The following is a 14,213-nucleotide window of genomic DNA, read 5'->3' on the forward strand; positions in this document are numbered from 1 at the left end:
ATCAGTTATAAATATATTTATTGTACATGTAAAAATATACATGCATAGTTACAGATATTTTGCGGTTAGTGTGGATCAAATACTCACATACACATATGATGAATGTTTTCTATGAGTTATTTCTGCAAGTTATAGTTTCTAAAGTCACAATATAGTTTATAATCATCTGTGATTCATTTGTTTAACTCTTTTTGTTTATCTCTCTTAATTGCTGCATTAAGGGAGCAGAACCCAAAGTAAAATAATTAGAAATTCTGGATCACTGCTAAATATCTTCCTAGATATTATTACGAACAGTTTTAGACACTTATAAAACATATTTTGTTTATATAATCTCTGCAGCATTTTGCAGAAGTACTCTGTCTAGGAGGCAGTCATAAATGCTTTAAAGCTTTGTCTATTTAAGATCTCCATAATATCTGATGATTTCTCCTGTTCTCAGATTTTTCATACTGTGATAATTAGAGGTTTCTAAGCAAAGTCCCCTTCAAAGGTCCTGCAGTGACAACTACCAAGTCTATGATTGGTTTGGCCTATAGAGAATGCTGAGTCCTAATAATATCAAGGTCAGTGATAAATTTGACTCATGACAGAACTTATTAGAAGTTGCAGAAATGATCTTATTACAATTATGATGCTCATAAGCATTAATAAGCATAATGTTGATATGTAATTATAGAAGTATTTTTCTCAGGTACGTCCAGGGATTTTGAAAGTAAATAGTTACAAAACAGAAGCTGGCACTTGGTATAGTGAATTTTTTTCATCCAGAATTTTAAATTTCTATTGTATTTTCACTCTACATTGAAATAATCGAATGGTCCTGCTTATGTAATATATCACATATAAGGTTGTAGATTGTGTATTAAGCATCGGCAGAGCAACAGACAGTGAGAGATCTTTGAAAGTCAGTCAACAGAGATTCATATATTTTCTTTGTTTATTTGTTGTTACTGTTTTTCCTTTTATTTTCTACCCATAAAAAGGCAGAAAGATATGAATCACACTAAATTCTTGTGACCATCTATGGATGTAATTTTATAATGTCTGTAGAGCTGAGAGAATAAGACTGCTGTCAATTATGACTCTGACCTTGGGACATATTGGAAAAGAACACGAGGAATAGGGAGGTTCACTTTTTTTTCTAGCCCCTCTCAATGGAATAAAAAGAAAAAGGAAAGCCTTTTTTTGTCTGAAAATTATCTTAAAAGCCATATCCTTTTCTGTTGCTGTCAGTGGAAATGGAAAATAGGTGGCCTAATGTGACATTCTGTCACGGAAATCATATAGGATGCATAAGGCTTTCACTACTGCAAAAATTTAAAGGAAATTAAATTGTCATCTCTTCCTTGTGATACTTGTTTATAAGCATCTTGTTCTAAAGCAGTTGTTTTTCAAATATGGCTTTTTGAAACCAGCTTTGGAGTCAATCTGATGTTCTTATTAAAAATGCAAATTTTGGGGCAGGAGTGGTAGCGCAGTGGTAGTGTGCTTGCCTTGAACAAGACTGACCCAGGATGTACCTTGGTTTGATCCCTGGTATCCCATATGGCCCAAAGCCAGGAGCAATTTCTGAGCACATAGCGAAGACACCCTAAGTGTCACCAGGTGTGGCCCAAAATAAAATAAAATAAAAACGCAAACATAGGGCCTAACTTCAAACAGATTAAATTGAAACGTACTGTGTGTGACTCTGAGCTACATCTTAAGCATCCTCCTAGGTGGCACATACTTAGGATACATTTCACAGAATATGTCAGATTCTTTGAATATTTTGTAAAAGAATTATTCATGTACCTCTATCTGACCCAAAAGCTGTATTGGATTTAGTTGTGGAGAACTGCAAGATATATAGATTATGCTAGCAAATACAATAATTTTGCTTCTTTATTTCTTTGAAAAAATATTTAGTGTAAAATATACAACCCTTGCCTCTCACCTGAATTTAATAAATATTAACATTTTAACCAAGTTATTCTAGTTTTTTAAAGATTAAAAGTTATGTTGGATTATTTAAAATTATTTTTATTCCTTGTTTTTCTTTTTTTAAAAACATATTCTATTCAGAGAGAAATAAACAGTAAGAGGGTAGAGAGAGAAAGAGAGAAGTTATATCTCTGCCCCAGAGGCAGGCAGGGGTGAATATGAGATGATGGGAGGGAAACCGATGATATTGGTGATGGGAAATGTTCCTGGGTGAAGGGTAGTGTACATTATAAGACTTAGAAATCAATCAATCATGAACAATTTTGTAATATTGGTGTTTAAATAAAAGAAAAAATGGAAAAAAACATTCTATGATTCTGAAAAGTGTTTGATTCACATTTGTAATATTGAAAATTTTACTTTATTTATTTAAATGATTGCTTGATTAATTTTTTAGCCACAACCAGTGGCACTCAGGGTTTACACTTGGCTCTGCACTCAGAAATTGCACCTGGCAGATAGAGACCGCATGGGATGCTGGGAATTAAACCAGGTCCCTGCCAGGTCGGCTACATGCAAAGCAAATACCCTACCACTGTGCTATCTCTCCAGCCCTGATATTATTTTTAAATTAAATCACTATTAGAAAGTATAGTTGAGGGGACCAGATCCATATTACAGAGGGAAGGGCATTTTTTAAAATTATAATAATATCTATTTCTGTTTTCTTCTCTTTCCACCCTCAAATGCACCGGCAATATAATGTAGTACCATTTCTCCCTGCAAAGGCACACTAAAAAAGGGGGAAATCATACGTATGAAAACGAGCTCTTACCTACTAGAGATAAGAACTCATACTTCTTTACAATACAGGGGCATCTCCCACCTTGAAAATATGTCATGTGGTCCCAACTTAGACCCCAGGTGATTAGAGACCATCCGTTCAGCCTTGAACCCTGGATCCCAGACATAGAAATGAAACAGTTCTTCACAACAGCCACAGGAAACAGATCCCAGCCGGGACATCCTTAATACTCCCCGGACACCAACAAGTGCCAGCTCTAATATAATAAATATACTGACAACGAGGAAACTGGGAACAACTTGACCTAAAAGCAGGTTATCCTACCTCACCAGCTAACGATAAGACAAAATCAGAAGACTTGTCACCATTTGGTCTGTCCAAATGCCAAGATCGCAATTTACAGATGACTGGCTGATAGAACCATGACCAGACTGTATTTCTCCTGGAACCAATAAAAATAGCCCTAGTCTAGGGTTTGAGCTACGAGCTGCACAACAACCATGATCTCTAGTTCCAGAGGACTGTCTGAGACAATTGCAACAGAATGGGTCTTCTGGAAACATAAGGAAAGATGCTATCCCAGGCCCCATCCTAGAATCAGCGCAAAGACCAAGACCACCAACCTCAGAAGACAGATTAAAATGACACTGAGGGAACAGAACTTCTAGAATCACAAAGAAAGACTTCATCGTAAGTTCCACTCCCTGACCTGTGCAGATACCGAGATCTCTAGATACAGAGGTCTGATTTTATCACCCAGGACGGAACAGAAGTCTTCCATACACCACAAAAGCACCAAGGGGAGAGTAAATGAACCTGAAAGGAGTCTATAGTTAATCCCATGACAATATACTTCAGGGGTGGAGAAACCCTGTTTCTCTTAGGCCAAGGGAATTCCTTTTCGAATGACCCCAATATTTACTGTGCCTGTGCAGGAAGGAAGATTAAAAGAAAAAAAAAGGCAAAAAGCACAAAGCAATTTTTCTTATTTATCTAGTTTTTGTCGATTTCTTTGTTTTGGTGTGGATATTGAAGTTGTTGTCTTCATTTATATTTATTTTTTTTTCTTCTTTTTTTTTCTTCCTTTATGTACTCTGCCATGTTTTTTTTTTTTTTATCTCAAGACCATGGCTTTTATGTGGTGCTTATCTTTATTGTTGGAGTGCTCACTGGACATTTTATTTGACACCTCTTTTTGTACTGTTGTGGTGTTTCACCTTCTTTTTCCCCTTTGTCTCTCCAACCTAGGATGAGAGCCTCCAGAAAGACTCTGCCCATTTTTAGTGTATTTAATTTTTCCCCCAGTTTATTACTTTTCTCTTCTTCAAACAAAACCACATAACTTGAACTATCTAGTCTCACCTCCCAATTAGAGCTGGAAATAAGGCAGGTACCAAAACCAAGCAGGGGTAGAACCACTAAGTAGTAAGCTAGGCACAGAGTGAACCACTTATTCTGGCAGTCCCGGGAGTGAGGGAGGAGGAAAAGGGAGGTAGGATGGAACGGAGATGGAGGAAGGGCAATTCAGTGATGGCAATTCCTCTGATTTTATGTTAATATGTACCTAAATATTATTGTCAATGACATGTGGCCACTATAATTAAAATAAAAACACAAAAGACAGTAGCGTTTCTATATACAAACAATGAAGTTGAGGAGAGAGAGATTAAAAATACAATTCCATTTAAGATAGTATCAAAAAATATCAAGTATCTAGGAATCAACCTTACAAGAGAAGTGAAAGACCTATACCAGGGAAACTTCAAAACACTCCAGAAAGAAATTGAAGATGATCTAAAGAAATGGAAGAACATCCCATGCTCATGGATAGGTAGAATTAACATAATCAAAATGACTATCCTACCCAAACTCCTATATAGATTTAATGCAATCCCTATCCAAATCCAGACACAATTCTTTAAAGAATTAGAACAAGCATTCACAAAATTCATCTGGAACCACAAAAGACCCAGGATAGCCAAACAAATACTGAAAAACAAGAAGCTGGGAGGCATCTCCTTACCTAACTTGAAACTATACTATAAAGCCATAGTAATCAAAACAGCATGGTACTGGAACAGAGACAGGACATCAGACCAGTGGGTCAGAACAGAATTCCCAGACATAAACCCCCAGGTATATAGCCAACTAATATTTGATAAAAGAGGCAAGAATCTGAAATGGAACAAAGAAAGCCTATTCAACAAATGGTGTTGGTACAACTGGAAAACCACATGTACGAAAGTGAAAATCAACCCATACCTTACTCCTTATACAAAAATCAACTCAAAGTGGATCAAAGACCTTGAAATCAGACCCGAATCCATAAAGTTTATTGAGAATAAAATAGGCAGAACACTCAAAGACCTATATATCAAAAAGGTCTTTGAGAATGGAGCACCAATGGCAAGAACGTTAGCATCAAATATAAACAAATGGGACTACATCAAACTAAAAAGCTTCTGCATGGCAAAAGAAACCCTGCTTAACGCAAGAAGACAGCTAACAGAATGGGAAAAAATCTTTTCACTCGACATATCAGATAAAGGGCTGATATCTAGAACATACAAAGCACTCAGAAAGCTGAGCCCCCCAAAACCAAACAAAGCTATAAAAAAATGGGGAGACGAAATGAATAGACACTTCTCTGAGGAAGACAGAAGGATGGCCAACAAACACATGAAAACATGCTCACCTTCACTCATCATCAGGGAGATCCAAATCAAGACAACAATGAGATACCACCTTACACCAGTGAGGATGGCCCACATCAAAAATAATGGAAACAACCTTTGTTGGCGGGGATGCGGTATGAAAGGAACTCTCATCCACTGCTGGTGGGAATGTCCCCTAGTCCAACACCTATGGAGGAAAGTCTGGAGAGTGCTCAAAGAACTCAGAATTGAGCTGCCATTTGACCCAGCAATTGCCCTCCTAGGCATATACCCACAAGATGGAAGGACATTCATTCCAAAATACGTATGCACCCCACTATTTATCGCAGCACTCAGTATAATAGCCAAATCTTGGAACCAACCTAGGTGTCCAACAACGGATGAATGGATCATTAAGATGTGGTACATATACACAATGGAATATTACATGGCAGTTAGAAATGATACAATCACAGACTTTGCAGCAACGTGGATGGACCTAGATCATGTTATGTTAAACGAAGTAAGCCAGAAGACAAAAGATAAACACAGAATGGTAGCACTATTCTGAAACACCTAGAACATATATTTTATACACAACTAATACCTAACAATCATATAACAGGGTTTAACAGGGTAGAAACTCAGATCACTGTAATAGTCAACATATACGTGGGAGCAGTGTCCAAAATACATGAAAAAGGAACAATGCAAACTCTTGACTGCACATTATACCACAAGGAAAACAGCAACAACAGAAACAGCAACATGGAGAGAACAGGTATGTAACCAGACTCCTACAACAAAGGCCCACAATAATCCCTTAGAGATCGTAAACAGGAACACAAGTATAGAACACTGCGGGAAATCACGTAATGCAATGGCAACATACCATAACACTACGTTTTAATCCCTTTACCTTACTATATTTTAAAAATAACCTCTCAGCTTTTCTTTCCACAGGCGCCCTTAGATACAAAGGGCGGACAAACTAAGATGGCAATTCGGGATACCACACGAGATACCATACCTTGCTTGCACTATGAGACGGCCACGAGAAAACTCTTTAACATACACTTTATCTCTAGGTTAAACCTTCTTTTAGGAATCGAAGCACGTGACCAGTCAGACCACCAAAGCAGTACCTGCGATGTACAGACCTAAACTACAGGCTCTAGTCATCGAACACATTCAACCAAACCAGCATTCCCTTGCTATTCTCTCCTTTCTTCTCTCTATTTTTTTTTCTCTTCTCTTTTCTTTTTCTCTTCTACTCTTCTCTTTACTTTTTTCCCTTTCTCTTCTCCCTTTCTACGGTATTTTCTCTTTTCTCTTCCTTCATACCCCTCCCATATACCTTCCCCTTTCTCCCCCCCGGAAATCCAACTATCCCTTCACCCCTCAATCCCATCCAGATCTCCCACCATATTAAAACTCTCCACCCTCAGTCCTTAATCTCTTAGGCATCAAGATCGACCTCCTACCCAATGAACCAGTACCCAGCACCCAGGCGAGGGGACACCCAACCGAACCCACACATCGTCTCCTGCAAGAAAAGACAGCCAACTCCCCTGTGGACACATGCTGCGAGACCCTCCCTACCAACTCCCCCTAACATGGACTGTTTCTTGAAACCGGACTTAGGTCCAATAGTATCCCCAATGCAAGAACTCTTCCAAGACCTCCCAGCTGCAAATTTTTACCAATCTGAAGGGGGGCAGGGGGTGTGATTGGAAGATGCCTGGGAACCCACACACCACAAGAAAAATCCAAAAGACAATGGGAAAACTGTACTTCCAACATAGGCATAAGACCTGTAATACACCAACTCTTTACCTGTTCTCTCCCAAATGCAAAGTAGTCTTTTGCACCACGTTGGTCCTTTAAAAACTTCGCTAACTCATTTTATTTTTTTTTATTTTTTTTAATTAACTTATTTATTTAAATGTTTGCCTTGCATATACATTTGTGGGCACATACACTTTTATTTCCTTTTTTTTTTTTAATCGTCTTTGGGTATGTGACCTATCTCTGTTACCCACTCTGTCCACCCCAAATACTCCGACATATAATGGAGCACCACTTCCCCCTGCAAAGGCACACTAAATAAAGGGGAAATCTTACATATTTAAAAAAAAAAGAGCTCTTATCTACTAGAGATAGGAACTCATAGTTGTTTACAATACAGGGTTATCTCCTACCTTGAAAATATGTCAAGTGGAATCAACTTAGACCTCAGGTGATTAGATACCATTCAACCAGCCTTGAACCCTGGATCCCAGACATAGAAACGGCACAGCTCCTCACAACAGCTGTAAGAAACAATCTCCATCTGGGACAGCCTTATTACTGCAGGGTCAACAACAAGGGCCAGCTCTAACATGATATCTCGACAATGAGGAAAATGTGAACAACTTGACCTTAGAGCAGTTTAGCCTACATCACCAGCTAACGACAAGACAAAACCAGAAGACGCGGCACCCTTTGGTAGGTCCAAAAGCCAAGATCGTGATTTACAGATGACTGGATACTAGAACCACGACCAGACTGTATACATCTTGGGACCAATAAAAAAGCCCTAGTCTAGGGTTTGAACTAAGACCTGCACAATAAGCATGATCCCCAGTCCCAAAGGTCCGGCAGAGACAATTGTAACGGAAAGGGGCTTCTGGAAGAACAAAGAAAGACGCTATCCTAGATGCCTTCCTAGGTTCAGCGCAAAGACCAAGATCACCAACCACAGAAGATGGATTAAAATGGCACTGAGGTAACAGAACCTCTAGATTCACAAAGACTGACTTCACCATAAGTCCCACCTCAGGATATGTACAGATACTGGGACTGCTAAACACAGAGCTCTGACGGTATCACACTGGACAGAGCAGAAGCCTTCCACACACCAAAAAAAAAAAAAAAAAAAAAAAACCACAACCTGGAGAGTAATGATCCTGAGCAAAGACTAGAGCTGATTCCATGACAGTATACTCCAAGGACGGAGAAACCCCATATCTTATAGGGCAAGTGAATTCCTTTTCGAATGACCCCAATATTTACTGTGCCAGGGCAGGAGGGAAAAAAAAATACAAAAAACACAAAACCTTGGTTATGTATATATATATATATATATATATATATATATATATATATATATATATATATATATATATATATATATATATATATATATATATCTTACCTTCATTTATTATTGTTATTATTATTTTTATTTACCTAGCTATTTTGGTCGATTCCTCAGTTTGGATGTGATTATTGAAATTGTTGGCCCCAATTATTCTTTTTTTTTTTTTTTTCTTTTCTTTCTCTTCCTTTCTTTTCTTTCGTTATGTGCTACGCCATGTTTCTTATTTCAAGACCACGGCGTGTTTTTTGTTTGTTTGTGTTTGTTTTTAATTTGTTTTGGTTTGTTTTTTATCTGTTTTTTTGTGGTGCTTATCGTTATAGCTGGAGTCCTCACTGGATATTTGACACTTCTTTTGGTACTGGTGGAGTGTTTCAACTTCTTTTTCTCCTTCCTTTCCCAAATCGATGATGAGAACCTCTAGAAGGATTCTGCCCATTTTCGGGGTATTAAACTCTTACCCCGGTTTATTTATTTTCTCTTTTTCAGGCAAAACCACGCAACTTGAACTAGCTACCCCTGCCCCTACTTAGAGGGGGAAATAAGGGAGGCATCAAGACCAAACTGATGCAAGACTACTAAGTAGTTGGTTAGAGACAGAGGGGACCACATATTCTAGCCGCCCTGGGGGTGAGGGAAGAGGAAATGGGAGGTAAGACAGAAACGGGGGTGTAGGGAGGACAATTTGGGGATGGGAATCCCCCCTGATTTTATGTAAATATGTACCTAAAATATTATTGTCAACAATATGTAAGCCACTATGATCAAAATAAAAATTATATTAAAAAAATCATATTTATTAAAAAATTATAATAATATATTTATTTATGCACCATGGTTACAAATATGTTTGTAGTTGGGTTTTAGTCATAAAAAGTACACCCCCCATCATTATGCAACCTTCAAGCCCCAAATGTCCCCCATCTCCCGCCACCCCTACACCCTACCTGTTTGGAAGATAGGGCATTTGTTTCACATGGGCTAATCTTGTTTTTATTCCCGTCATTCCATATGATTCTCCAAACCTACCTGGAGTAACTCGAGTGCCACTGAGTGTGGCTCAACCCCTCCATAAATGTGCTAAAGTGCTGCTTGAGTTTTGGTCATACAATGTATGAACATCCATACCTTCACCAGTGGTCATTTCTTTGTCACATTAAATTTCACATGTCACCCTCCGGTAACTCCCCTACTGTGATAGCCTGCTTCCATAGAAGATAGTTCTCTTTCCTCCTTCTTTCTCCTTCATTCTCTCTCTTTCATTAATTTTAGGCACTGCAGCCTGCACAACTGTTACTGAAGGAATATTATTTCATTATTTATTATTATTTTACTAGTTTCAATTCTAAGTTTTTGTTCAGAATGATCATTTCCATCTAGTATTGCCATAGTGTTCCCTACTCTGTATTGAGTAAATTTCTTTCATTCATTTCTTTGTCTTTGGATATCATTCTCATACTATGTTTTTGTATAGGGCAGATGAATATGATCATTCTATGTCTGATCCTATCTCTCTGATACATTTCATTCAGCATGATTCTCTCCATGCCTATTCCATGTTTAAACAAATTTTATGACTTCGTTTGTTCTAACAGCTGCAGAGTGTTTTTAGCCATTCATATGTTCTCAGGCAATTGAAATGTTTCTAGATTCTGGTTATTGTGAATAGTGTTGCAAGGAACATAGGAGTAAAGATATCTTTTATGTATTGTGTTTTTTTGGATCTCTAGGGTATGTAACAGGAATATTATTTCTGGGTCATATGAGAATTCCATTTCTACTTTTATGAAAAATGTCCATATTCTGTTCCAAAAAGACTGGATCAGTCTACATTTCCACCAACAGTGAATGAGTGTCCCTTTCTCTCAAAGCCCATGTAATAATTTGTGGTTCTTGTTTTTCTTGATGTGTGCCAGTCTCTGTGATGTGAGAGGATATGGCTGTTGTTTCCATTTGCAATTTCCAGGTAATTAATGATGCAGAATATTTTAATAAGAATATTGAAAAATAAAAAAAATAATTTTGGAAATTTATATTATTTCTTGGAGAAAATTTCTCTTCTTTCGTCTCATTTTCTGAAATGGTTGGATGTGTTTTACTTGTTTATTTCTATATGATATATGTTTTTTATAGCTTAGATGTAAAACTCTTAGAGGAATTGCATTAAGTCTGTACAAAAATTTGGTGACTATTGCCATTTTAATAATGTTTATCCTCCAAATACATAAACAGATTATGTCTCCATTTTTTTGTGTCCTCTTATTTCTTAAAGCAGTGTTTTGTATTTATCATTGCATAGATCCTTCACCTTTTTAGTTGACTTCAAGGTATTTGATTTTTTACATTCTTCAAAGAAGTTGATCAAACACTCCTGTAATTAATTTGGAACAATAAACACCCACAAATAACTAAAACATTCCTGTGGAAAATGAAAATTGGAGGCATCACTTTTCCCAACTTTAAAATGTACTACAAAGCAATAGTAATTACAACAGCATAGTATTGGAATAATGACAGACCCTCAGATCAATAAAATAGACTTGAGTATTCAGAGAATATTCCCCAGGCATACAATTTTTGATAAAGATGCAAGAAATGTTTCTTCATCTAGTGGTGCTTGGACAACTGGTTAGCCACATGCTAAAAAGCAAGCTCAGACCTTCATCTCATACCCTACAAAGGTAAAATCCAAATGGATTAAAGACCTTGCTATCTTATCTATAACCATAAGCTGTAGAAAAGAACAAATATTTAAAGTACTACATGACCCTGAAACTAAAGACATCTTCAAAGAGGAAACAGTACTCTTCAAACAAATGGAAGCAGAGATAAATAAATGGGACTATATTAAGCTGAGAAGCTTCTGCACCCCAAAGGAAATAGTGATAGGATGCAAAAGCCATGCACAAAATGGGAGAAACTATTCATCCAATACCCATTAGATAAGGGGCTAAATATCTAAGATATGAGTTACTGACAGAACTGAACAAGAAAAAAAATCTAACCCCATCAAAAAATGGGGAGAAGAAATAAACGAATAGTTCCTAAAAGAAAAAATACAAATGAACAAAAGACACATGAAAAATATGCTCCACATCAGTAATCATTAGGAAGTTGCAGATGAAGACAATGAGGCAACATTTCATGCCACAGAGACTAGCATACACCACAAAGAATAAAAACAATCAGTGCTGGCAGGATGTGTCTGAAATATTTGCTCTATTTCTTTGAAAAATATTATGAGTATCCTTTAATTGGTATATAGATAGTACATGAACTATTTTGTGTGCTAATTTTGTAGCCGGCCAATTTACTATACAAGCTATAGTTTCTAGAAGATTGTGTAGTCTTAAGAATTTTCTAAATATAGTATATCATCTGTAAATAGTAAGAGGTTTAATTATTCTTTTTCTATCTGGAAGTCCTTGATATCTTTTTCTTGCTTAACTGCTATTGAAGATACTTCAATGATTATATTAAAAATATGTGAAAAGTGAGGATTGCTGCCTGTGCTTCATGGCAAAGGGGATACTTTTAGTGATTCTCTACTGAATATAATGTTTGCCATGGGCTTGTGGTAAATGGTTTGACTATATTGATAAAAGTTCTTTTAATTTTCATTTTTGTTGTTCGTTTATTATGACTATTTCTGGATATTATCAAATGTTTTCTCTGCATATATTGATATGATCACATTGTTTTTATTTTTTTTGATATGTTGTATTTTGTTGATTAAATAATGTAAGTTAAATCATTGTTGCATCCCCAGGATGAATCCTACTTGGTCATTGTGTATGATCTATTTCGTGCATTGTTGTATTAGCTAGTTTTTGTGAAGGATTTCGGCATTTTTGTGCATAATTGATATAGGCCTGATATTCCTATTCTTTTGGTATCTCTGCTTTTGGTATCAGGTTGATGTTTGCTTTACAGAAACTGTTTAGGAATATAAACTGTTTAGAAACTGTTTTATTTATTTAATTAATTAATTAATTAATTTATTGCAATATCCTGGAAGAGCGTGTAAAAGATTGTCAGCACATCCTCTTAAAAGATTTGAAAAAAAATCACTAATGAATCAATTTGGGTCTTAACTTTTGCTTTGGGAAATACTTCTAAATACAATTTCTACTTTATCAAGATTTATAGGTCTGTTCATGTATTCCAACTCATCTTGGTTCAGCATTGGGAATTTATAGGTATTTAAGAATTTATTTATTTAATCTATTTTTTTTTGTTTTGTGGCATAGAGATTCTCAACATACTTTTAGATTCTTTCTTGAATTTCTATCATGTATGTAGACATATCTTCCCTTTATTTTGGATTAGATTTTTTAGGGTTTTCTGTTTCTATTTCTTTGTTATTCTTTCTAGTGAATTATCAATCTTCTTCATATTTTCAATGTCTCAACTCTGGTTTCATTGATCCTTTTAATTGTTTTTTGGGAGATTCCAATTAATCAATTTCATCTCTAAATTTTATTATTTCCATCATATGCCTGCATTAAAATAATTTTGTTGATTATTTTCCAAATTTTAAGTTGTGCAATCAAATTGTTTCTGTGGGTCTTTTCTTCCTTTATGATGAATGTTTGCAAAGCCATGAACTTTTATTTTAATTATAGTAGCTTCTATCCTAATTACCATTTGTTTCCAGGATTATTTTGCTTTCCTCTTTAACATCCTCTCTGACTCACTGATTGTTCAGTAATGAATTAGTTTCTATATATTTTCATTGTTTTTCCATTTTTGTTTGCAAATGACATCATTTTGTATGTTTGAGATGAAAAGCACTACACACATATATACAAATATGTACACATATATGTACCTGAATGTATACATATATACATGTACATGCATATGTGTGTCTTCTAAGCCCCACTCTTCCATTTCTTCCTTCAAAAAAACGTACTTACTTACTGAGCATTTATCTACTTGATCTATCCAGAAATGACAGAACAGTTTGAAAAGTTTGAAATCCCCTACTACTATTGTATTGCTATAGGTTTTTCCTTCAACTTTATTAGCAGTGTTTTTCTGGTTTCTCATTAGAAGCATACATGTTTAGGAGTGTGAGTTTTTCGTGCTTTTCATACTCATCTATCATTTAAGAAACATGAGCTAAAACTAAAAAAAAAACAGCTAACAGACTGAGAGAAAATAATTTCACTCAACACATCAAAGTGTAAATAACTAGGATATGCGAAGTAATCACAAAGGTTGCCCGTCCCAAATATAAAAAACCATCAAAAAATGGAGACAAGAAATGACCAGACACTTCTCTGTGGAAAACCAACAGATGGACAACAGGCACATGAAAAGAATGTTCATCATAGTTTATTATTAGGGAAATCAAATTAAGAGGCAAAATGAGATGTCATCTTACACCAATGAGGATAACAAATATCAAAAATATTGGTAACAATTTGTGTTGGCAAGAATGTGGTGAAAAAGGAACTCTCATCCACTGCTAGTGGATATGCTGCCTAATCCAAACCCTATGGAAACAGTATGGAGAGATCTCAGTAAACTACAAATCAAACTGACATATGACCCAGTGATTCCATTTTGAAGTGTCTATTTACAGGACAGAAAAACATTAACACAAAAGGATGTATGCACACTGCTCACACTGCTATTTATTGCAACATTCAGGACAATATCTAAGAGTTGGAACCAACTAAGA

The sequence above is a fragment of the Suncus etruscus genome, chromosome 19, assembly GCF_024139225.1.
Source record: "Suncus etruscus isolate mSunEtr1 chromosome 19, mSunEtr1.pri.cur, whole genome shotgun sequence".
Taxonomy (NCBI): domain Eukaryota; kingdom Metazoa; phylum Chordata; class Mammalia; order Eulipotyphla; family Soricidae; genus Suncus; species Suncus etruscus.